A 26339-nucleotide genomic window follows, 5' to 3' on the forward strand; every position below is an offset into this window, starting at 1 on the left:
GCAGCCTCTCTCCACAAAGAGTGAGCTTACTTCTGCACACCTTGGTCCACAACAGTCAAGAGACTGTTGCCTTTCTATTTTTCTTATTGTATTATGCCTAGGCAGGTGAATATTCAGCGTATCCCCAAATCATAATAGGTTAAGATGATTTGACGTTGAAAAAATTGAGAGTTCTCTTAATAAATGTGGCAGGGGAATGGTTCCAGGGAACATTTTCATTATGGATAGAAAGTTGGAGGTAAACTTTATCATATGAAAAGTTTGCTTTTTTGATGAACAAAGCCAAATCTAAAGTGAAAGCCTTAGTATGGACTTTATATAGTGTGTGGACTCTTTTGTTGGGGTGGTACCAACAGAAAGTCAAAGAATACTTTCTCTTTTCAGTCCCTCATATAGATAGAAGATGAGGCAATGCTTTGTGAGACCTTTCTATAGAAGAGGGTGCTGTTTTTGAAAAATGTTTTCCATTCTGACTTTGAATTGAAGCAGGAGGTGGAGAGAAGCATTGATCTAATTATATGATAAAGTTGGAGAAGGTCAGGAAGAAACAAGTGATAGGGAGATGTTTATCAGCAGAGCATCCAATGGTGTTTAGGGCACAATGACCCATCTGGGTTTTATCAGTTAATGAGATCCAAGCTAATTGTGATCCTGGGTGATGTGGTCAATGGAAAAATATACAGTATGACTTACAGGTAATGTACAAAATAGCTCTACTGTCCCACTTATAGTGCTCGTGCACTGGAATTGGAAAGCCACTGGGGTCACTCTGGCTAGATCCCTTCAGGGAGGACCTTATTCACTTTTTCTTGTTGGCTGTGTTGTTAAATGATTGCTATTGATGATATACATGGATGATAGATCTACTGTGCCAGATTCTATTTTGCCTATTAGGCTTGTAAGTGGATTTAGGCACCTAAGTGCAATTTTGTTCTTCCCTGCTCACATCCCTGAAAAAATGTAACGTGAAAGGTGGGTGGGTCCTCCTCCTCCTTGCTGCTTTTTTGTCTTTTAGTGTTAAGGGTAAGATGGTGATGTGTTACGTAAATGGATTTTCAGGATTTGGACAGGCTGGAGTGTCTAAGGCTTAGGTGTCTAAGTCCACTTAGATGCCTAATAGGTGGAATAGAATAGAATAGAATAGAATAGAATAGAATAGTAGCTACAGATGTGTGGGGGCATGTGGCTATACATGCGTTTGCTTGCTTGTATGTGTGTGTGAAAGAGAGAGGCAGAGAGGGAGAGAGCGACTGCACATCTTGTGATTTCATCTCTACTCTCCTTCTATGTGTGCATGTGTACTTGTGTGAGCAGATCTGTGCCATTTAACCTGGTCATCTGTATATTAATATCAGAACATATCTTATTTGTATGTGTGTCCATGTTGTGTTAGTGGGAAGTAGAGCATAAATACTGTAACTCATTGCACCAGATTCCTTTTTTGACTCAGGAAGGAGTTTAGCTTATTAATTTCAGACAGATTTTGTGCTTCTAACAGGCAATCCAAGGCATGTTTCACTCATCAGCAATAAGCAGACAGAGACTAGAGCCACGAGAAAAACATGCAGAATTACAAAAAATAGGAGGAGTATAAAAATACCAGGATTTTTCTTTGATTTAATCTTAAGCAGATATTTATAAATACACTCTTCCATTAATTTCAAAGCAGGTATTACCAATTGGTAAATACCAATTTAAATTGGTAAATACAATTTAAATCACACCCAGGAATCTTGAATTTTATTAGTGGTACAAATAAGGTCAAGTGTCTGGAACATGGGCATTTCTAAATAACATTGCTATATCTAAAAGAGAAACAGGTGTGCTTCCTGACCACTCCTGCTGGAACCTGGAATTTAATTTGTTCTTTCCCTTCATATCTCTACAAACATTTGTAACTGTTACATGCTTAGAGCCAGCTAAAGATTTGAGAAAGAGGTTGAGCTTCTCCAGTGAAAAGCTACCCACACTCTCCTGCACTCTGCATGGATACAGAAGAAACAATCAAGACATGCAATCCCTAACTAACGGTGCAAATGCGGTCAGACTTTAAATTCTAACACATGCTGGTATTCCAGTTTTGAGTTCTTACACAAATTTGTCAATGTAAAGAAGTCAAATGTTTCATATTTTAACAGAGATGAGATGCAACATTCTATAGGTGGTTCAGAAAATGGCCCAGTTTATACTGTGTTTGCTACTTTCACTTGTAAAGCGTATATGCAGACCTGGACACAGACATGGGTGAATTAGAGACTGCCCAGGAACTGGACAGAAAGGAGGCCTGAAAATGAAAAAAGAAAAAAATTGAAAAAAAAGTTTTAATGCTGCACATATATGGGACTGGCAACATTATCAATTAAGAATGAACTATTTAAAGACATAGATACCACAGATATGACAAAGGCTTTTGCAACAGGTCTTATTATTATGTCTGGCAAAGAAGGGCCTGATACCAAAAGTTTGCCTGGGGCTTCCAGGTGTCTAGGTACGGCACTATATACATGGGAATATCTATCATTAATCTGGCTTCTGATTCAAAACCAATTCTACTAGGCAGCTTGAGGGAGATTTGCTTATCTTCTTCCCTCTTTCTTTCCTAATGATTTGTTCCCAAGCCTCTTGTTAAAACTTTACTTGCAAATAGGAGGGAGGTTTAGAATGATTTCTCTAGAATTATCCATCCTCCAGATACCCCAGAAAGCCTCCAGTGCCACATGAAATTAATCCCTTTGCTATCTAATCAATATTTGCAGTATATTTTTTAAGAGTAAAGGAAAAACATTTCCAGAATTACACTTCATGCATGATTAGTTGCCCAGTGATGTTGCCTCTTTCCTTTTTTGCAGGGAGAACCACTTGTTCAAGGGTTTCTGGATGGGCCAGTAAGCCTTCCTGTGTGTAGAGTGAGGCTTTTGTCATTGCTTACTCCTGGCAAGGAGGGATTTTAAATTGCTTTAGGACTTTGCTTTGTGATATATGTGCAAAACTGTGAGCATAAGTAAATGTTGCTGCAAGTGGCAAACAAACTCCAGAAAACATAGTGGCCTTGTTTAGATAAACTTTCTGGAGTGATCTTATTGATCCTTCAAATTTAGAACAGGATTATTCACAAGATTCTCAGTAACCCTTGCATTCTGCCCATGTACACCTGCCGTGTACTTCCACTCCTAGTTCTGATTGAAGCAGAGAAGATTACAGACAAAGAATAGTGAAAATAACCCCCCAATATCCCTCTGAGAAGAATAGTCAAATGAACATTTTATCAGATCTCAAAAGTACCATTATGAACGTTGTTCAGTGGCTGACGTATAACCCCCCACACCCAACTGTTGTGTCCATTTAGGCCTTCAACCTTTGCACCCCTCATGAGCTCAAGGTGCCCCTCAGAAAATGCCAGGTATTAGTTTTCACTCTTTTTTTGACTATGGAAAAATAATAGAGCAATTTTCTATTGCAAAGAACTCAGAAAGGTTAGAATATTTTTAACACTATGGATTCTTATTTGAAATCGTTATTTTATCTTGTGAATCATGTTTGCACACCCATCAGTGTTGACATAGTGTGGCATTTTGTGGTACCCCTGAAAGAAGCTTAAAGTAACCCAGGGTGCCATGGTACTCTGGTTGAGAATCACTGATTTAGGCTGAAAAATCAGGGTTGAGATTTTTAAAGCCAATTAAGGTAATTAGAAATGGGACATCTAAAACCCCTCGTTAGCTTTCATGTCTTACAGAATGATTTCTTTAGGATGAGACATCAATGCATACGAGTCAGGTAAATGGTTGGTGTAATGTTTCCTTACAAAAAATGTTTCCTTAGCACACTGGGTACAAACAAACAGCAGGCAGCTTCCCTGTCAGAAATCCTCAAGACAGCCACTCCAGTGATATCCATGATCAAAAATTCCTGCCTTCCTGATCCTTTTAGTCATGCTCAAAACCCTACCTGGTGTTCTCTGCTTGCAGCCCCCTGATAGACTGCCACTCAATAACTTACTCCCTGAATTGTCAGAGAAACTCCTTAGGCCACATACATTTAAAACTGACCTGCCACATGATGAAGTGCCTTGGACAACTGGGGCATGTCCCCATGAGTGCACACATGCATTTCCCCCTGGGACAAAGAGCAGCAGCACATATTTGTGCACTCTGGCTCATGGCAAATTGCCCTGGGTGGGGTAGAGAGGCTGGGCTAGCACCTGGGCTGGCCCTAGCAGCCTTACCTGGAGCTCTAGGGGCCTTCTAGGGCTGGAGTAGTGGTGATCCAGGCATGTGGAGCCTGGGTGGCAGGTGGAGCATGACTCTGGCCAGTCACATTCCAGTTTCAGGCAGGTCACACTGCAGCCACATGTGCTGTGCCACTTTTTTTCCCCCATGTGTTTTTTAGATAGTGGGATTTTTTTTGTATCTAATTTTGCCATCATGCTGCAAACATGCAGCACGGTGAACCAATTCAGGTGCCCTGTGTGAGTTTTGCGATGCCTCAAAAGTATTTGAGGTGCCACAAAATGCATATTCCTGCTTGTGGGGAAATGGCCCTGTTGTGTTTACTATCTACATGGGTTTGGTTGTAACTTTTGTTGTAGGTTAGATAAGTCCATAAGGACATAACACAAGGGTATCATGTAATATATACATGTAAATTTGACCTGATGGATGGGAAAAGGGTGGCATTATACAAAGAATGAAATGTGCATCGCGGAGACCAACTGGCAGCTACAGGAATGGTGCTTCGAGGAGGGCTTTGGCTTCCTCAACCACGAGTGGCACATCACGACGAGAGACATGCTGGGACGGGACGGGACGGGCTCCACCTTTCCCCTAAAGGTAAGCATGTGTTCTCTTCTAGGTTGGCAGACCTCCTCTGGCGGGCTTTAAACTAGGCTCGTCGGGGGAAGGGGAAGATGAGGGCGGAGGAAACATCAAACTGCCAGACCAAACAGCACCCACAACTACAGCCCAGCCCAACAAGCGAAGCGAATAAACAGGTAAGAGAGAGGGGCAGGGTAACGCTGGGACTAGGGGGTCAGTACATACACCCACAGGAGGCCACAAATGCCTCTACACAAATGCTCATAGTATGGGTAACAAGCAGGAGGAACTCACCCTCCTGCTGGCTGACACCAGCCCGGACATAGTGGGGATTATGGAAACATGGTGGGACTCAACACATGATTGGGCAGTGAATGTCAAGGGATATAGGTTGTACAGGAGGGACAGGATAGGAAAGAGAGGTGGGGGCGTGGCGCTCTATATTAAGGAGGAATACACAGCCTCGTCAATTAGCAAGGAGTCAGGGGAGGGGCACTCTGAAGTGCTTTGGGTTAGAGTACAAGGCAGTTGAGGGGAAAGAGACTTAACGGTGGGAGTCTACTACAGACCTCCCAACCAGGGAGAAAAGCTTGACCAGGAATTGTTGGGTCAGCTCACAGAGGTAGTAAAGGCTAAGGATGTGGTAGTCATGGGGGACCTGAACTTCCCGGACATCTGCTGGGAAGAACAGTCAGCCAGGTCTGAACGCTCACGTAGGGGGGATCTTGTGGCCTGTTATAAACTAGTCAGGGGGGATCAGCAGGCATTGGGGAAGTCACTGTTTCCCCGAGCACCGCCAGGAGTGACCAGGAATAACGGTCACAACCTGGCAGAGGGCAGGTTTAGGTTAGATATCAGGAGGCGCTACTTCACAGTCAGGGTGGCTAGGGTTTGGAACCAGCTTCCAAGAGAAGTGGTGCAGGCTCCTACCCTGGGGGTGTTTAAGAGGAGGCTAGATGAACACCTTGCTGGGGTCGTTTGACCCCAGTACTCTTTCCTGCCATGGCAGGGGGTCGGACTACATGATCTGCTCAGGTCCCTTCTGACCTTAGAAACTATGAAACTATGAAACTAAGAAAGGCAGTCAATAGAAGGATGTAAGGTATTGTAAAATTGCTTTATCTTGCTTTTTCCTGTTGGTTGCTTTTCTAACTACAGCATCACCCATCTATTTGTGTGCTCTGTGGGCTTGTATATATGCTTGATTACACTTTCATCACCTCTGAACTGAGCCTGTAGAAAGCTGACTAATTGCCAATATGAGAGTCATTCATAGAAAGAACTCTTCCCTTCCACATTTTCAGCTGAAAAGTCCATCCTAGTTATTAGTCATCAACTTTGGATCTGGATTTTAAAGATTAACCTGAGAGTTACTGGTGTATTTTCTTCAGTTAGTAAAATGCTTTACCGTCAGTATCAGAAGGTGTCATTCTAGTGGCCTCGCTATGAAACTAAACTATAGAGACTGGATAGATGGGATGTCTCAGGATGTAGGATGCACTGGTAGGAAATATTCTATGGGTCAGTACATGGGGAGGCAAGGGGAAGGGGAAGGGCTGAATCTGGTTGTAGCAGCTCTAGAGGGGATGCTCTTCCTTCTCTCCAGGACACTGATACTAAAGCCATGCACAATTAAAGCTAAACTGACATCCGTGGAGTATTGTCTCCATTTTAGAGAGCTGTTGATAGTGCAACTCAGGACACAACAGGAAATAGGACTTCCCCTTAAAAGGTTTTTAGTATCTTTTGGTTGACGAGTTTGTGGTAGTTGATTTCTCTTGGCTGGCTTGAATGAAATACCTAGGGTTATCTCTACGGTCCCTAATCTATGCAAAATCTGGAAGAGGACTAGGAATTTGGAGACTGCATGCTTGGCAGAGCAAAAGAGAATGTATCTGTGGTATTACTGAAGAATTTCTAGGTAGGTTACAATAGCTGATGGATCGTGGGTGAATATTAGTAGCACATTAACACAAGAAATTAATTGAAGGCAATACAGAGTTTAAAATTCTAATGCATGCTAGCTATCAAACAAGAAATTAACAGTCAGCTGGCTATTCTAGGAGAGTCAGAGGTCTTGGCTTGATTTCTATTCCAGATCTCTCTCTAACCCAGTCTACATGGAATGGGAGTGCTAGAGAAGCTGTTTATTCAAGGATGGGAAAGAGTATCCCACATCAGCCAACCTTGACCTCTATGTAGGTGTAGCACTGAGTGTCTGTAAAGAAAATCTGATATAGTGCCCAGTCTAACGGAAGCCTGAGCACAGCTGAAGTCTCTAGTTGCTACTGCAATACAGAAGAATGAGTAAGTTTAATAAGTAATGGCAGTGGTAAGTGAGATCTTCAGATCTTCAAAAAAGTTCTGGGTAAGCCTTTCACAGGAAAGTTTCATTACGTTTGGTACATGCATGCATTGTTTATCTTCATGTGATTTGAACAAATCCTACCTCATATGGACATTTTTACTATGCTTTTATCAATATTACTTAAAATATTTAATTTCCTAGAATTCCCTCTCTTACTGTCTTTAATCTCATAAATAAATTAGGTAGATATAAGAAACAATTTTAAACAGAGAGTATCTATTGGCAAGTTTGCATTTACAATACAGTGCTGTAATGTAGAAGAGCACAGCATGCCAGCTAGTTAAATAATACAACATACCTTCTACCACAGTGAAAATATTCAAAAGATACCTCAGAGTCTCTTTCTCATGGGAGACAGGCAGTAAGTGGGTGAACGAACAGCAAGTACATCCAAGGGCCATATTATAGTCTCCTGTGTCTGTCTTCTCACATGGAGGTAAGATCCACTTGTGGAGTCTATGTCTGATCCTTTTCAGCTCAGCGGACACTCTGTGAATTCAATATTGAGTATTTCCTTTTTTGGTCTTATAGCCCAGGATTTTCTTCTTTGTTCCTCTTGTGTTATCTCAGTTATCTCTTATTATCCCTCTATTTTTAGTCAGGCAGCTTCTACAGCAAGAGCAGCAGCAGCCACTGCAGATAATATAAAATGTGGCCAGGGCTAATAATGATTCAGGCTATTCTTTTCTTACCTTCTTAAAAATATCTGTTCTGTAATAGATGGGACACCATAAATAAATACAGTGCCTATGAAATACAATCTCTAGCTCTCTGTATCAGATAGTAGTTGCATCTTTTCCTTTCATTTTTTCCTCCTTTACTGATTCTGTTCTTTTTTGTTCTAGTTGTGTATTTTTTAAAAATGTTCATTGTGTTCTCATTATGCTTTATATGAGGCTTATGGCCAGAGCTATGGCAGTTACAGTTAAGAATGTAAAATCCATTATACCCTTAATTACCCAAGCTAATTAACAACTATTGGCAGTTCAGTTAGAAGAGTTCAGACTGACTGAGTTTGAGATAAATCTAACCTCTCCAACTCTTTTTTGGGATAGCAAGAGTCAGAGCATTCATCTGAATTTATGAACAGAAGTAGAGCTTTATGTAAAAATGTATTTGTGCTTGCATAATGGCTGAGTCCACTTTCTTTGCTGTATATATCTGTCCTACAGTTGTTTTTACTGTCAATGTATAATCTAGAGAACTAATTTAGTGGCTGTTATGTTTATAGAAACAACAATTTTAAAGAAAATCTTAGTGAATATCTACGGAAAGCAAGCACACCCAGCATACCCGGTGGAAAATTAACTCAATCGAGTCTTAAAATAACAGCCTAGGATGTGCTCTACCTACAAATTAACTGTGACAGCTTGAATTTCAGATTCTGAAACTTCACAGCAAACAGCTCATCAAAAATCTACAGGTCAATAGTCCAACAGAAAAATTTCCATTGACTTCATCAGGGCCAGGAGTTGACCCCCCAAATTCATTCCCATTAAACTATCTAGAAAATGATGTTTGACTAACAGGTACATTTGTTATAATTACAAATTCTGGTGGATGATGGGGGCATGCCCACTACAATATCAATCAGTGAGGTTTTTGGAACACTTGTGAGGAATATAGATGTTTTAAGGTTGCTTAAAGAGCAATTTTATTGGACTAATCTCAGTCTGGAGTTGCCTGCTGGCTCCATATGGGAGAGAAGTTATGTGGGAAATTTCAGCTAGAATAGATGTATGGTACGAGTTCCCTTGTTTTGCTAAAAAGGAAAATACAATTAATGTATGCATTGGGGGGGTGGTGCCTGGGCTGGCATTGCATTGCTAGTTTAAACTTCACTAGGAAGCGAGAGCCATTGAGACAGAAACGCTAAACTCAGTGACTAGGTGGGAGCTTTGTTTGGCAGTGTAGAATTACCCCTGTGCTCACAATCACAGGATCTATAACCACTGAGTTTGCTTTTTATAGATCTACAAAAAATGGTACTTGGGAGGAGACTGGGGTAGTGGATTCAGTATTGATTTAGTAGGAGTGCCACTGAGAGTACACCCACCCTGCAATGAGAAATGTGATTGCAGCACACATAGTATATTTGAGCAAGTGTGGCTGCCATCACAATGAAGATGTGGTAGCTTGGGCTCCAGCATGGCTAATCACATAAGCAAATACATGGAGATAGCAGGGGGCTTATACTCTGTATGGAAGCTGGTATCGCCATCTCTTTACTACTAGTGTTATTAATAATGGCCTGAAATTGCAGTGGCAGAAATTTAGACTGGAGATTAGAAAGAAACGTTTATTATGAGCATAGTCAAAGCATTGGAACAGACTACCTAGTGAAATTGTGGAAGCAGATTAGATGGACATTTGCCTGGGATGATTTAAGCACAGATGACCTTGCCTTAAAAACATAACTTCACACGTGTTTTGCTTTTCAGATCCACTGTGCTGCCCTTCTACCTGTTGGTTTCCTTATTTGGTGAAAAATTACTAAAAGGGCCCTACTCCATAAGCATTTCAGTGAGCTAGGTCTCTCATAGTGTTTCAATACTACATGAAAGTAGCCTTGAAGAAATTTACAGTCTTGTGTTTATTCCTGACCCATTTCCTAATAGAAAAGTTTTCCAAGGTGCTGTCATTGTTGCAGGCTTCACATTGATGGAATGACAAATACTTCACGATTAGGCAGGAAGTTTTATTTTTAACTTGTAGTTAGGGCATATCAGTCGTGACAGTACCCATATTAACACACGTATTGCTACTAGCTTTTCTTCCTTCCTGTACCAAGTACAGCAATAACATACTAGAATGGTGGCACTAAGTTGGCATTCAAATGAGATTTAACATAGACAACTTAACCACTCCATTATTACAGATTCCACAGCTCTTTTCTCAACAGTTGGAGCTTGTTGTTCTGGTTAATCCCTAACAATTAGTAACTATATTTTGCTTGAACTCATAAGAAGGTGATCAAAGGCTCAAAGGTTCGTTAGGAGATTCAACTTCTATTAAAAGTAGTGGGAACTGGGAATCTTTTATTGTGCCCCACCCCTCCCAAATATATTTTTAGCATTTATTGCACTTTTTGTCTTGAGACCTCTTTGCAAACAGAGCTGGGAATATGCTGCAGCATGCCTCCTAATTACGATTAATTCCATTATTTTTAATCCACTTAACTTTAACTATTTTCATATGCATTTGCATTCTCTTTCAGTTACTGTTGTAGATTGGGAATTTTGGGGGGAGCATAAGGAAGTTTGGTGCCTGACTTCAAATTCATTTCAATGAGATTTAGGCACATAACTTGCTTAGGCTCCTTTGAAATTCTCAGTTCCTTCAAAAAAAGCTATTGGCAGAAATGTTCATGGACACAGCACATTTTAAGTAACTACTGAAGAACATATACATATAAAAAAAGTGATGACGGGCTCTGCTCTCTTTTTATATCTGTATTAAATCTCTCAGCCTGCCTACGATGAGCTAGATCTTTCTAGAGGCCAGAGAAAATTTAGATTGAATTAATTGCCCCTCTCCTATACAGTTTAGTGTTGCCCATTTCCTCCAAGAGCCACTCTTTATCTTTACAAGACACTGCTTCAAGACCTCTCTCCATCTCCTTTAAGAGCCATATAAACTCCCAAGCTCATTTAACATTGGGAAGTAATTGCCAATTTGCTGCACTGTTCAGTATAGCTCCATCATGTAAAGAGCAGAGCTGGACCACATAATTTAGGTCTAATGGGCTGTACAGTATCATACGGCCTTGGATGTAGTATTCTTTATATTCTTATCTGCAGCATGCTGCCTACTATTAAACAGCTGCTGTAATTCACACAACAGGCATCTGCATTTTGGTAATTGGTGAAGAGATCCCTAAATATATAATTTGTATATAATTTTAAGTTTGTGCTATAATTCAGGATCCTTAACAAATAAAGGCACTTTATGGATGTAAAAGGATGATAAAAATAATAGAGAGTAGAGCAATAATGATAAATAATATTATTAATGTACAAATTATAAAGAAGTTGAGCTAAGGAATAAAATCCCATCTCTGTGATTCAGCTTTTCCATGGAGGAGATACAGATTACATGGGTTTTTTCTGCAATCAAAATTAAAATCAAGGAAATAGCTGCAGGGAGCAGAGTTACTGGAATGGAACTAAGGAGTTTCTGGAAAAGAATGGGTCATCATGTTGCTAACAGAAGGGGGAAGAGAGATTACATGATTGCCATGGACTATCATTTCTCTGAATAAGATATAAAATATAATAGATGTAAGTCATCATTGTTGTTACCAATCCCTTGTTACCAAGTGGATAGGAGAATAGAAAAGTTATGTTAAAAAAGCCAGTTAACTCTCCTATCCCCCCCTATAAAACACTAGGTTTACATTCTGGCTGTGACGCTAGCTTTTTGTGGCACTCCAGTGATGAAAAAAGATCACGCATTTGAGCTGACATTCAGATATGAATAACTAAAAAATACCATAGGTGGGCATGTCCGAGATCTTCATACAAAGAGCCCTAATGAAAGGGAAATGTAGTAGGCTTTTAAGTGTTTCATTCTAAAAAAATCAATGAAGACTACAGGAAACTCATGCTGTATAACAGCATCTTGAGCGTTGAAGACCACAGATTCAATTTAGGCACCGAACCAACACAGAAGAATATGGATGGGGCAAGCTTTCCATATTGCTAGCAACTACCTAGCCCTGAGTAGGAGGAGAAATCACCACAATATGTGAACAGAAGATGGTATTTTATGCTTTGTACCCTTCCAGTTTGTGACCCCACTCTGCTGAGTCTGCTAGCAGTGGAGCTGATCATCTGTTGTGCTGTGGGGTACTTGCTCAGTGGGAACTGAACTTTATCCCACCAGCTCATTTCACATCAGCCACAGGATGTGAAACAGATGGCAAATATGTCCAGTCACAGATATAAGTTTACAGGGTCAACAGTCTTTGTAACATTGTAGGTGATTTGCCTGGCAATGGCTGCATCCTGAAAACTAGAGTGTGATTGAACCAGAGATGCGAGATCAGGAATGGTGCTATGTAGGAATATGCAATGATATTAGCAGTTAGCAGTGTTCTTGCTTTTATATAGCATTTCTCATCCCTAGATCTCAAAGCTCTTTAAGCATTAGAAGAAACTGAGGAGCAAAGACTTTAATCCTTACTTTTTCTTCGTGCAAGGGTGCCTTTTGCAGCAGAATTGATTTGGTCGCACTGAATAGGACAAAGAATGGGTAAAGGCAGCAGCCATGCATGCTACTTTCTTCACATGAACACTTTGAGAGACTCTGCACAGGGTTGGATGAGGGGTGACAGAAGCAGACGCAGTAATGTTAAGATTACGGCAGCATCAGGGCCATAGTAGTAATTTCACTGTGGCCAAAAGTTGGATTAGATCCAGGATCAGGACACAGGGGTCCTACTCCATTGCCAGCCCAGACGCAGATGACCTGTATATACAGTGCTACTATATAGGATGTATGCTGATTCCAAGCAGCTAGGCGTAAGAGATTTAACCAAGGAAACAGCAGAAGAGTCAGAAAGACTCTAAGGTTCTTGGTTTTCCAGACTATGAATTGTAATGATCATTGCTCTACAAGCCTTCTCCGTACTGGCTAGCCTGGTGCAGAAGGATCACCATGCACTTACAAAGCACTTCTAAGGAATGTCCTCAGTGAAAAGGATTCTACAATACATGCAGATCTGGGTCCACCAGCCCTGTGCCACTTCCATGTGACCCTGCAGTGTAAGGCATTCTCCATGGCAGGAGTAGGAGCTTCTGTAACTTGGGCAAACCTTAATGCTAGTGACTCTTTTGCATTGCAGAGCCTCTTAAGATACACAGATGAGCAAAAGTCCGAGTAGCTGTCAGGTAGAGATGATGCTGGCCCTGTGCTGCTATTCATTCCCTTTATTCTTTCCTGATTTGTCACATGATAGTACAATAGAACTAAGAAAGCAACAAAATTATCAATATCAATTATCATAATTTGAGTAGATTACTAGAGTCTCCACTAGTATATATCACTAGTATATATCACTGCTGAAGTGAACCCAGGCAAATTGATTCACGCCAGGCCTGGTCCAATGATCATGGAATAACATGCTGTAGGGAATATTATTAAATATTTATTTCCATTATTTGCCCACCCCTCATAACAACCCAGTTGTCAGTAGATTAGGGTTGACACTCAAGCAGGTTTTCCCCTCCATGGCTGTCCTGATATTACTGGGGCATGGCTATATCAGCAAAGTCTATCTTGCAAAATGATAAGAGAGTCCTCAGAACTTTGAGGCTGTACAAGGATCAATGCTGTACCAGTGCATCAAGGCATGATGATAACTATGTTAATAATAAGACACTGATATTTACCTCTAGGAACAAAGATGCTATAACGTTGGCCTGGAATGCACCTTGGCTTCATTCCTTGCCTCTGCAACTCTGGGCCTAGGGAGCCACTTACACAAAAGTGTTAAGGGAACATTCGCATGTGATGCTATGTTGCTGTAGCAATGCACTACAGCAATATAGCATTGGCAGGCACAAATCATGTTGCCGTATCTACGTTGCAGTAGAGACACAGTTCCTCAGTATAGCACTTCACTACGGCGATGCAGGGGCTAAAAATAACCATGTGGCACTGGGATGGAGCAGTAATGGCTGTTTCTGTGCCATCATTTAGTACTTCCTTTTGGAAGTACTAAATGATGGCACAGTATCAATGGCGCCATAGGGGCACATGTAGATGTGTCAAAGGAGTAGGGTTGCCATCATAGAGGGTATTTCAGTGTTTTGCTGCTCTGTCCTCTATTGATATGAAACTGGATGCCTTTATGTCCTCTATTTTTCTCTTGAAGAAAAGAGACCAGCTTCATATCAATAGAGGACAGACGACAACCAGATTGTCCTCTATGATGGCCACCCTACCAAGGAGTCTAAAACGTTTAAAACTCTAGCACTCTGTGCTTCCATTTCTACATGTCTGTTTGAATGTTGTGTCCTATTCGCCTGCTCTTTGTCTGTCTTGCTGTTTAATTTGTAAGCTCTTCTGCCCCAAACAGATACCATGTAAGCGCCTTAACAATTTGAACTGGCACTAGGTGTACCAGAAGTGTAGACATGCCCCATACATTTGTACAGCACTCAGATCAGTGGAACCTGTAGCCACTACAAAGGAATAATAATAATGCATGAAGAGGTTCCCTTGACCCGAGCAACACTATCAGTAGGACTTGGCAAAACTTATGTGCATTTATTTTTAATTTTGTGCTACCAGCAGTTATTTGTACCCAATACATTGCTAGGAATTAGCTGAATTTCTCAGAAAGCCATGGGTGGTGGGCATCTCTAGACACGCACGAGAAGACCGTTACTGAGGAACGGCCAGGACAATGCTCAAAGATAAAGGAGAAAGTGCAGGCTGAGAAGGGAATAAGGAAAGATAAGAGGATTCATTTTATGCAGCAGTGCTAGGCTAAACCTTGGATGAAAGCCTGGAAGTCATACAGTGAAGTCAGTGTGAGCCCTGCAGAAGTGGCCCAAATAAGACCATTAAATAATAGGTGATTCATTCTTATCTCTTTCCCCTCTCTTTCATCTTTATGAGCCAAGCAGTAAGAGTCCCTTTATTCCATATATCTCTGTTCAATGAAACAATAAATAAGCAAGTCCTGAACTCCAGCTGTAATAACAAGAGCTGGCAAGAGCCCAACAGGTCTGTACTGTTTTTATTTCAAAGGAAAAATAAACCCTTTTTTATTTATTAAAATGCTTTGGTTACTGATTCAGTTTCTTTGCTCCCTATATATGATTGCTTCACCTGCCTTGAGATGGAAACTGCAGGTATTTTGATAAATAGATTGTAAAGTTGTCTAGAATCACTACTGGTTCTTCAAGTGCCTGTGTATTCTCAACCAAATTGCATTTTTTGTTACTTCCTGCAGCAATGACTCCTAAATGAATCACAACAAATATCACTCTGCCTTCCACAGAGCGGGACACGAGGGGGGCTATTTCTTCCCTTTCGGGGTTGAAATTGTGCCAGTGGCATGGAGTATTGACCTACCTCATTGAGATGGTAAAGCTCCAACTAGGTCCTGCCTTCAGAGATGAGCTGCAAAGCTGCAGTCACACCCCAGAGCTAGATTCTAATCCTATAGTCCTGATCAAGAACCCATTACATTCCTACTGGAATTACACACCTAACCTACTTAGGCACTTTTATAAGTCCCATTAGGTATCCATCTGCACTTTTAGGCACCTAAATAACTTCATGAAACTGGCCCCTACTCTGCAAGTAAAATCATTGACAACTATGGTATTACTTTTGAAGTGAACAACTTATTGAATAAAGGTATAAGGATACGGACCAAAGAGACAGAAGTTAATTCTAACCATGGCAACTCAACACCAATGAAATAATGGGGCATTCTGGGATTTTTTTGGCAATTTAGAAAGTGCTGGGTATTTTTACAGTGTGGGGTAGTCATTTAAAAAGCTCTGTTAACAATGTTTTCCCCCTCCTGTGATCCAAACCTGCTTATGTGGTGAGTTTTGCTGTGTAAATTTGTGCTGATCTTTAATTTTCCTTCCAGTGTTTTAGTTCACTTTTAAACAGCAGACTGAGGAAAAAGAGTAATCATTTTGCTCTCTCTGAACCCCCAGTAAGGAACAGTTCTCACTGGTTGTAGCTACTTTGCAGCTAATTACTAATGTTTCATTCCAGTGACTCATTTGATTTACATTGTACTGACATAAAAAAGGGCCTAAAACCCAGAGAAGATTTTTCTGCTGGAAGACAGCATATCTTAGATACTATTTTAAGAGGTCAACTCCTCTTGAGTCATCCAGAACATACTTTACCTCATTAATCCATACAGGCATTCCTGATACCTTTTGCATGAGTGCTGAATAAGACAGCTCTAATGCAAACAAGGAATTAAATCATTTTCCTGTGATCATATGTTCCTCAGTGATTCTGTATGGAATACAGGTGTTTTAACACAAAGCCTCTTCTTAAGTTCTTTCCATTTGCACTTTCAGCCCTTGTCAAAGTTACCAACTATAATCTATGATAATCTTATATTTCATTAGAGAGCTGCAAAACTGTCTGAAATACTCATGTGATGGAAAAAGAAGAAAGCAAAAAAGGCAATGGATGGGTATTGCATCAGGGAACTGAAGAAAAAGCCAACACCTGAAATATTTAAATTAATAAACATACCCTTTAATAATGCTGCATTACTCAAAAGAGGCAAAGCAACTTTAAAGCTGGCCTAAATACTTGGCTGTGAATTCCCATGATTATGTGCTTTGTGACTTTCTGTTGGCCCACCACAGTGGATTTACAAGAGGTAGGGCAGGAACACATGGCTCTCCATTGATTCCTAAGCTGTTTAAGAGCCATTACAGTCTTCAGATTCCTGTAACTTAGGATATAGGCCAGATTCTGCCTTGGCAGACCTGTGGATCAGAGGTACACTAACATAGCATAACTCTCTCCTTTTGGTCTCTGAACTGCCCACACATTTTGTCCAGGCTGGATAAGCTGGTCTTTCAAATGAAGTTGAAAAGGTGACTCTACAAATGGCCTCATGGGGATCCTGGGTAGCAACTCAGTTAGGACCCTGATGACCCTAATTTCCCCTGTGACACTAGAAGTAACTCTTGCCTATTTGGTTCTTGCAGTTTAATTGCCTATATTGTACCATGTTGCTTGATGCACAGACCAGACAAAGTCACCAAAGATGGAGTATAGAAGGTCTTGTGGATGTGACAAAAGGAATAACAAACACAAAGTCCAGCAGGAGAGGGGGAGTGGAAGATTGTGGGAAGTTACTCACTGCCAGGTGCAAACGATGACAGTCTGAGAAGGCTTGAGGAGCCCAGAGATGGAGCAATGGAGGTAGGAAGGAAGCAGTCAGGGAGGAAGAGAAAGAAAATCAGAGAAAAACAAGGAGACGGCTAAGAATAGAGGGAATATGATGGTGAGACAGGAGACAGAGATATAAAAGTGGTGGGACCTATTAGAGAAGAAGCAGGGGGAGGCCATGTGAAGGAAAATAAAGAGCAAAAGGAATACAAGAAAGAGATAAGAAAGGACAATAACAGTGGGGCAAAGAAAAAAAGGGGAAAAAGGAGCAATTGTTGACATGGCAAAAGAAGAGGAAAAATGGTTTGGGGGGCTAGAAGAGTGAGGATTCACAGAACACTATGATTTCTCCCTTCCTGTGTAATATATGATTCTCCCCAGGATCATATATATCTAAATAGGGCAAAAAGCCCAAAGAAAAATCCCAGCATTTGGATATATGGGAGACAGGGAGAAAGATAACTTAGGTCAGATACACTAGCACACTGGGAGCTATTGACCAATTCCACTGATGTAACCGAACTATAAACCAAACAGGTAAGGTTGGATTATAGCCATACTATTCCTTTTGGGGCTCTGGAAATCGAAAGCAGCCAGAGTACCTTACTGAATCTGAGCCTAGACCTACATGGATACAGATGATATGTATATTTTACACAGAAAAAAATATGTTTTTTAAACAGATAATAGAACATTGTTAAATTTGCAAAACCAGTTTCTTAAAAGTCATGTAATGTCAGAATTAAAGAATTTCCTTTTAGACCAGGACTAATGTACTTGGATAGTGGTATTTTAGTATTTGTTTGAAGCACAAACTTCACTTAATGATGCTTCTTGCATTTATCATTACAAATACTCATCTTTCTGTCCAAGAAAAAATCTCTCAGGGAAAACACTTAAGGAAGAAAAACTCTCAGGAATTTCTATGCAGCCTTACTCACAAATTCACCCATTTCCATAACTCATCGTCTGATACTAGCTGAAGGAAACTGCAAAGATGATTTCAAACAGTTTTTTATGTCCCTAACTGCATTTTCATCATTTGCTCTATCTTTTCTTTCATTTAAGCTTCACATCAGTTCTTACTGATTTATATTTTCTGCTTCCAGATAAGCAAAGATAAATTGGTTAGGTGATGGTTCGCCAAGGCTCCCATCAAAATGGAGTCCATTTTTTATGGTCATTTTTCCTAGCTGAGTAGCAAATCTTTCCTTCTTGAATGGACTCTTGAAACTTCCTGCTTGATATTCCAACTTCCTAGTTCACTGTTCCTCTACTAAATGAAAGTGCTAAATCTGGGGCTTGAAGCACTGTGATGTTTTTAAGACTTTTAAGAAATCTTAGGTTGTAATAGTGGGTTTTCTCCCCCATTTTTCAGGCAAAATAATTTTTATTTGGTAGAATTCAGAAGTGCTGCTTTTTCTGCAAATATTTATTCAAACCTTCTGAAGCATCCTCAAAGGTCAGCAGAAGTGTTCTACCTCCTACAGGCTTATAGTGCTTCTTGTTGCTTTTAAAGCATCTTAGTTTCTTTAGCTGAGACTCCAGCAGTCCTTCATTTATTATGTGACCCAAGGAGCTAAGATGACACCACACAAGGTGAGGCAATCAGGGCAGTAGCTCTGGGAGATGGCTTGTGGGGGACAGACAAATAGCAGCTGCTCCTGCTGGCTGGCCACACTGCTGGCATCAGCACCCACGAGTTGCTGCTCCAGACACCAAGCTGCCCCATTACATCTCTGCTTGCATCCTTGCCACTTCAGTTTGGCATTAGTCAATGCTTAGCTGAAAACCACTAAATTATTCGTTACTGCTGTCTTATCAAAGGTGTCAGCTATGTGTTATGAAGTGAAAAGATATTTTGACCCATACTATATTCTCTTGGATTTCTGCAGTTAACGCCATTAGATGTTTTTAACCATTACAAATAGCACTGCCCAGAGTGATGCACATTTCTTTATTAGTTTATTCTCCAGCGTTTGGGTTAGCTTCTCTTTTGCTGCCTGCCACCCAATATGCCAGAAGAACTAAAGATAGGCTGCCTTACTTCGGCATTCCTTACTGTGAGGATCCTGATGATGCCCCAGGAAGGAACTGTTCTCTCTGTACTTGTTGGCTTAGGTAACTCCTGGCACCTCAGGAAAAAAAATCAACTATTTGATCTTAATTTCTACATTGCAGCCAACAGGGTGTCTGATTATTTCTCAGAAAATAGGCTGTTAAACTGAGTCCCCAAAAACCTCATGTGGGGTCATTTAATGCAATCCATTCCTTGCAGAACAGCACTGTAAATGCATGAAACATCAACACACATCTGTATTGCATGGAGACACCTCAGTTTTAGGGACAATTATCATTCTCTGGCTCCTTGCAAAATATGATGATTAGACACACATATTTTGTGGACAAAGTATATTTTGGATCCTCACTCTAGAGATACTGGACTTTACAGTTAGCACAGCTGGTAGCATTTACCAGGAATCCAGGGAAAAAACAGTATATGTTCCAGAAGACAGTGACATTGGTAATATCACATCAGAAATCTCCAGTTCTCCTGGAATTTGGAGTCCCTTTCTTTTGACTGACTAACTCTATTTTGACAAATTGTTGCCGTATTTCCACATACTTTATCATTGCCATTTATTTCTGAGGCATTAAAATTATGAGACATTTGAAATATTTATTGAGATAATGCCCAAGAAACGGTTTGGTCTGCTAAGAGAAGATAACCAGGAGTACGATTCTTAGGATGCAGCTTCACTGTATCCCTGGCATTCCTGCAGCTGCTCCCAAAAGCCCCTCTCAATTGCTCCGGCTTTGTATGCTCCAAACCTAGAACTAAGGTGTCAAGAAGACATGGCAGGGATGCCCACTGCTGCTGCTCGTGAGCACAACCGAGAACAGAGACTGCCCTAGAGTGACAAGAAGGGACATCCCTGAAACATCCTTACCATCTCAGTCCCAGGTTTGGAGACAGTGGAGGTGGGGAGGATGGGAAAGTCTTCATTTTCAGCAGAACCTCTGAAGCAATGTAGATATGACCTTAGGTTCCAAACTCAGATTTGCCAGTGATTCATAGGGTACATCTACATGTGCATATTAATGCACAGCAATAAACTCAGGGGTTTTATTGCTCCCAGGTGCTACATCTTCACATGTGCCCAGAACCACAGCAAAGTGAGCTGGGGTGTTGTAGCCCTGGCTGGCAGGGGGCCTGGTGAGCTTGCCAGCCTGGGGCTGCTTTGACTCAGCTCAGCGTGCTGAGGCATGAGGGTGTTTCAGTGAGCAGCTAGCTGGCAGGCAGCCCCCACACTGAAGTGCCTTCATGCTCCAGCCAGCCAGGTAGGCATCTACATGTATGTTGTTACTCACAAAAAAACTCCATAGCAGGATAGTACTTGTATTTACACATACTAACTTGCTGTGGCATTAATTAACTTCCTGCGACCTAATAGGGGAGCATGTGTAGATGCTGAGAATTTTACTGTGGAGCTAATTAGCCAACTCCACAGAAAACATGTCATGTTGACATGCCCATCTTTGGACAACTCAAGACCAAATACAATAACGCTCACATAGCTGTTATAAATATTCAGCAAAATCAATTTGAGGTCCCAAAATGGAAACCCCAGTACAAAACATTAGTAATGAGAGGTCTTCTGGACTTGAACTTGACATGGATATTCTACATATTGGCAGGAATGCTAGGTACCTGAGCCTGATCTCTTGCATGCTGTGATATCACTACAAGAAATGCAATCTCAGTAAGCAATGATTCTGGGAATAACATGACAGCAATGATCAAAATAGCATTACTGTCTCAAAGCCTGTGAATGCTAAGGGATGAGCAATCTGCCTTTGTGAAAGATCATGAGCTATATTCAGGATATTCTGCACTGAGATAGGCAAGGAAGTCATTGAGTTAAAAACAAAAGATTGAAAGGCTGTGAAAGTCATATAGGCAGGATGTAAAATGTGTCGTTGGCTAAGGGGGGGAATTAAATCCATTAAGAGATATCATGCTGGAGGAATATGCACTGTGTTATGCTGGGACACAGCTTTGGCCTCTCTTAGTGCAATTTCCTGCTTCCAGAAATGGTCAGTATTTAATGTTTTAGCGGAAATTGCTGCATAATGCATTAAGTTAATTATGCAATGCACTATTTCTCCTGTCTTCAATTCCCCTCTATTTCTAATCTGAGGGAATGCCTGGACCTTGTCTCTGTTCCTTCTTGCCTTCATCCCCTGTTGTGTACAGTCAGTAAGAGAAAAATGACAGTCTATCAAGTATGTTATAAATACTTTGAAATGAGTGGAGTAAACAGCATGGTAATAACATTTCATAAAGCTGGCCAGCCAGCCTCCCTAGTGAGATGCTTTTTATTATGTTCAGCTCCAAGTGTCATTTCCCTAATGCTGCCCATACATCTTGTGCCGGGTTACAAATCAAATCTGTATTCACCCTTGCTTTCTCCAGTGGTGGAGAAGCCTGGCAGTGGTCAGCTCGTGGCAAAGAAAGCATGTTATAAAACAGCAAGAGTTCTTTTGTAATTTATTCTCCTGACTTTTTGTTTCATTGTGGCGGCAGACAGCAGGTGATTGCAATTGTGCATTCTTCGATTGCATTGCCTGAGCTGTTCCCTTCCGGCACAGTGTTACCTGTTTATTTTCCAAATTGCATACACTGGAGGAATGAGAGCGAGATTCCAGTGGTCCTGGAAAGTCATGCTCTGTTGTCCCAGGCAGTGTGGAGAATATGATTTAAAAGTGGAGGGTGCTGGTTTGTGTGTGGATGGGGAGAGCAAATAAAATGGAAAACAAAAAAATACAAGTATGCTCCTTCAGTAAGAGATAGGGTGCAACAGTCAAAATGTTGTTATGTTCAAGTGCTCACATGGGGTCAGATGAATCAGGCTAGGGAAGACAGGGACAAAGTGTTAGTGCCACAGTAGGTTATCAGTAGTGACTTTGGTTCACGACCCTTTCAAATTACCAGTTGAATGAGTTTGACCTTCTCGTTCTAGTGTCACGAACAGGGTGTGTTTTGATTTTCAGGACTGAATAAAATACATTTCTGCTTATCTCTCCATCCAGGAGAGAAACAATAAATCTTCCTGGATAAATCTATTTTAAAAATTCACATTGAACCATTGCTAATCAAGCTATTCTATAATCCCAAGGCAGGTACTCATAAAATCCCCATGATATTTACATCTTCTGGCAGATGAATCCTCTCTATTCCAAACAACTACACTGATCAAATGCCTCTTTTATCCTGCCAGCAAATATCTTCTCCTTGTTTCCAACCCACGTATTAAGATTTGAAAGACTTTCCACTAGAAAAAGACCCAGTCCTTACTTTTGTTTCCCAAACCTGCATTCTTGTTGGATTTTATTCATCTGGCTGCTTCAAAAATTAACTGAAATACTCTTAAAACTGGGTTGTCTGGCAATAAAAAGTAATTGTGAAGAAGTATATGAAAGAAAAAAAGTCATACCAAAATGTGCCATTTGTTTACATCAAATTAGTTCAAGCTACTCTCTTACCAAAATCTGCAATGCATTGCACATTGGGAAGCAACATTTTTCTTTCTCCCATTTTGAAATCAAAATATCTCCTTTACCTGGAACAGTTTACTTTAGCAAGGAAATGGAGAGGAGGGGGCTTACTAGAAATATGCAAAACAATTCGTGTTATATAGGAGGTAGACTGTGCACTTCTGTTAAATTTCCTCATAATATGAGAGGATCTGTTGGGAACCCAGAAGTCAGCAAGTATAAAACTGATATAAGGAAATATTTTTTTCACACAAGGCACAGTTAGGCTGCATCTCTCAATGCTTCCAGATACTGAGGTCAAGATGAGAATGGTTTTTATACAGCACTGGCTTTTTATATGAAAATAAAGAATATCCAGTTTTCATAGCAAAGATTTGGGAGGAAAAGGGCTCTGTTACAGCTATAAATTTTTCTTTTTCAATGTTTCAGGAGTTAAGGCAATATCTAGCTATTGTGGACTTGGAAGAAACTTTTCTGAAGGACAGGTTATCCCATAATGGTTTACTGCAGAGGTTCTGGCACCTTTCTTTGAAGCAGGAGTTGGCAACCTTTTGTTACTGTGACTGAGTTCAGGCTCCTGATCTGGCCCCTTGATATGTGCTGCAAGCTCAAGCCCTCTGTACTTATCCTTGCTGCAGATACTCAGTCCCTCCACAGGAAGTGTAACCGTAAGCACAAGAGAGCAGCAGGGAGGGCTGTGGAGGGGACAGGCAGCCCAGTGCTGATGCAGCTGCATGCTACATGATCCTTAGTGCTGTCTGGGGCTGGATTGGACTTTCCTGGGCCAGATACAGTCTCTTCATGGGGCAGATCCAACCCATGACCCATAGGTTGTTAACACTCTTCTTCCTGTCATTGTGCTCTGGGGGTATCAATGGGGCTCACTGTAAGGGGAGAAAGGATTTATTTCTGGGCTCTTTTACTAAAGAAGAATAGTATGCACCAATGGCATAAATTGCAATTATTAATAGTAATCAAAGGATGTGCCTATTCTACAATTTGTGCTGATGTTTGGCAACTTGTAGCGATGTCTAGTAATTACATGATTCATTCATTAACTGAGTAATGCATTTAATTACTTTGCTTGTGGTATTTGGGATGTCCTCTATTATTTTGTTACGTAACGTAAGGACACAGAAAACGCAATTTTTTAAAAGCAATATGTATTCATTTAAATAATTCCTAGCAGACACAGATACGCTACAGTTAGTTCTTTTACTTTGGAGCACCAGTTATTTTTTCTCCACTAGAATCAGTGGGAAGCCTGTAGGTCAGGTCAGTGGTGTGTTTCCAAGTCCATGTAGCATGCCCAGGAGTGTGGGTGCTGATGTTAAGGACCAAGATGCATGGGGATGAATCAAAACAAGCTGTTGCTAGTCAATACAAAGATGCATTAACAAGGCTGTGTGAACACTGAGCAATGCATCTGTCCTCACTATGCTCCAGATCCTTTTGCTCCATACCTGCATTGAAGCCAGTAGAGTTATGCCAACATATATACCTGTGGAAGGTCTGATTTTCACCAGAGTGGATTACAATCTGACACAAGTGTGTGTGCGCGCGCGCACACACACACACAAAACCACATGTACATTTTTTTTTTTTATAAAGAGGTGATGGCCCTGAATTGTAAGGATGAGTGGCTGGCTCAGAGTTTTAGAGAGGTATAGAGACTTTCTCCTCCAGGAAGCAATCCAACTGGGTGGATTGCTATTGAAAATTGTGAGCAGACTTTGTGCAGTTAGCTGTAGGTCTGAGTCTGTTTCCTAGTAGACTGCTCCCCTCCTTCACCCCAAACAGTTTCAGTAGTAGAACAAATGGCTGTCACTGTCAATTGTTGCAGAAATGCCAAGCATTGCATGGTCCTGAAGCACAGCCCCATTATATCACCTCACATTGAAGCACTCAGGCAGGGGAGCCCATCCTTTCACAGGCCTGAGTACAGTCCTTTTGGCCAGTATCATCCTCCCTTACAATTTCTGTTTAAACACTTTTGAAATAATAACTGAGAAAATCCCCTGTTCTGATTAATCCCACAGCTGATTTCTTAGCTTTAAATCCTCTCATCATCTCTAGAGACATTCACCCACACACTCTGTCACGAGAGGAATGAAGACAGACTCCAACTCTCTGAGAGAGCACTAAGACATCGTTAACTGTATTATAATTGATGTTTTTATGGAGTTCCGGATCATTTACTGGTATTGAACAGTCCGGTGGCTTAATCCTACCTCACACAATGTAGAGACAAATAACAGCTCGATAGACTTCATCTCTCATGAAGGGCAGACAGAACAGGCCAGCCAGCATGAAAATACCTTAATCATGCTTCATCAGAGAGAGATCAAAGGAGATAAAAGGAGTGAAAGTGTTCCTGCCTTTGCTGCTTTCTTGTGCACAGTTTATTAAAGACATACAAACTATTATTAATACTGCTCTTGTGTCTTAATAGGGGACTTCCAAGTGGCTGAAAAACAGAAGCAACATTGGAACAAACACAAGAATGTAGACTAACTGAACACAACTTGCTCTTATATAAAAAATGCCTTCATTTGATACTAGGTACTAACTGGAAAGCCTCTCAGTTAACATAAAATGCTCAGTAGAAATATCCTCCCACTAGACAGCAGGCATTTGGTATTTGATCAGCTCTTTGTCTGAATTTGGGAAGGACTCCCTTCCTCATTAGATATCGTGTAAAAGCACCTCCTCATCAAGGTGCAAGGTGTTTCAAAGCTGCTACTCCAGGAAGGAACCTTCTCTTGATAGTTGCTCCCCCAACTTTTCCTCCTGGTCACTGAAAGCTGGGTTTTAATGGCATTCAGACACATAAAAGAGGCAGCCTACTGGGATCTACAAAAGCAAGTAATTATTTCATTTCTGTAGAAACAGTAGAATTTAGGCATTCTTGAGAGACTAAATACTGTTAAATATCTGGCCTAGAAATCGTAAGTGAATCTTTAAGTCTCCAGGTTTCTAGATGCCCTATGCTTCATCATTCTTTAAAATCATCTGCTCTTCCTTGGGCTGCTCCAGTTCTGATTTGATCAACATTAGGATGTCACCTTAGACATCCAGTAGACTATGGCTTACAAGAAGAAAAATGTTTAAAGGTATCTCCTCCAGTACTAGAAGGAGCAATGTGTTGGTGACCTGTTTGGACCTAGAGTCTAGTCCACTATAGCAATTCTATGTTCCTGTGTTTCACTAGTCGACAGCTGGCTATGGGATTTGGCACAGTATGACATGCAACAGACTATGCAGTGCATTGGGTCTGTTCCTCTTCTGCCAGTTCTAATATATCATTCCTTATTTTTACTGTGTGTAGAACAGTGGTTGATAAGAGTCTCAGAAATGCTCTCTTAGCAAAAATGATTTATGTAAACTTCTTTGTGCGAGTACTGGTTACAGGTAGCTAATCTGCTTACAAACGGTTGCAGTGAATGACAACACCAGAGAAACCTATCAGTCTTTCCACAACAAATTGGGACAAATGCTAAAAATAATTTGCTTTTTCTTTCTTGTCAATTCATGATACATACTGCAGAATGCCTGAATTGAAGACATGGACTGAAGACAAGGAATATGTAACAGAAGTGTTTTACTTATACCAGTTGGCCTCTGGGAGGGGAGCAGAGCATGATGGAAAAGGCCAATGACCTGTTTAATCAGGCCTCCTTTCTCCAGTAGTGGCGGATACTGGATAC

General features: G+C 40.8%; 1 protein-coding gene across 2 annotated transcripts in view; it reads right to left on the reverse strand.

Annotated features, from left to right (window-relative positions):
• CHRM2 (cholinergic receptor muscarinic 2) overlaps window positions 1-26339 on the reverse strand; it is a 146856-nt gene that overhangs the window by 36920 nt on the left and 83597 nt on the right. Inside the window, exon 1 of one of the 2 annotated variants that reach the window (XM_090043320.1) lies at window positions 7513-7624. The exons of the other annotated variant lie outside the window; for it this stretch is intronic. The gene's annotated coding sequence lies outside the window, so the exon portion shown is untranslated. Of the gene's footprint in view, window positions 1-7512; window positions 7625-26339 lie in introns of those variants that run through there. 2 annotated transcript variants of the gene reach the window in all.

The sequence above is a fragment of the Crocodylus siamensis genome, chromosome 4 (genome assembly GCF_052110815.1).
Source record: "Crocodylus siamensis isolate JL-2025a chromosome 4, ASM5211081v1, whole genome shotgun sequence".
NCBI lineage: Eukaryota > Metazoa > Chordata > Crocodylia > Crocodylidae > Crocodylus > Crocodylus siamensis.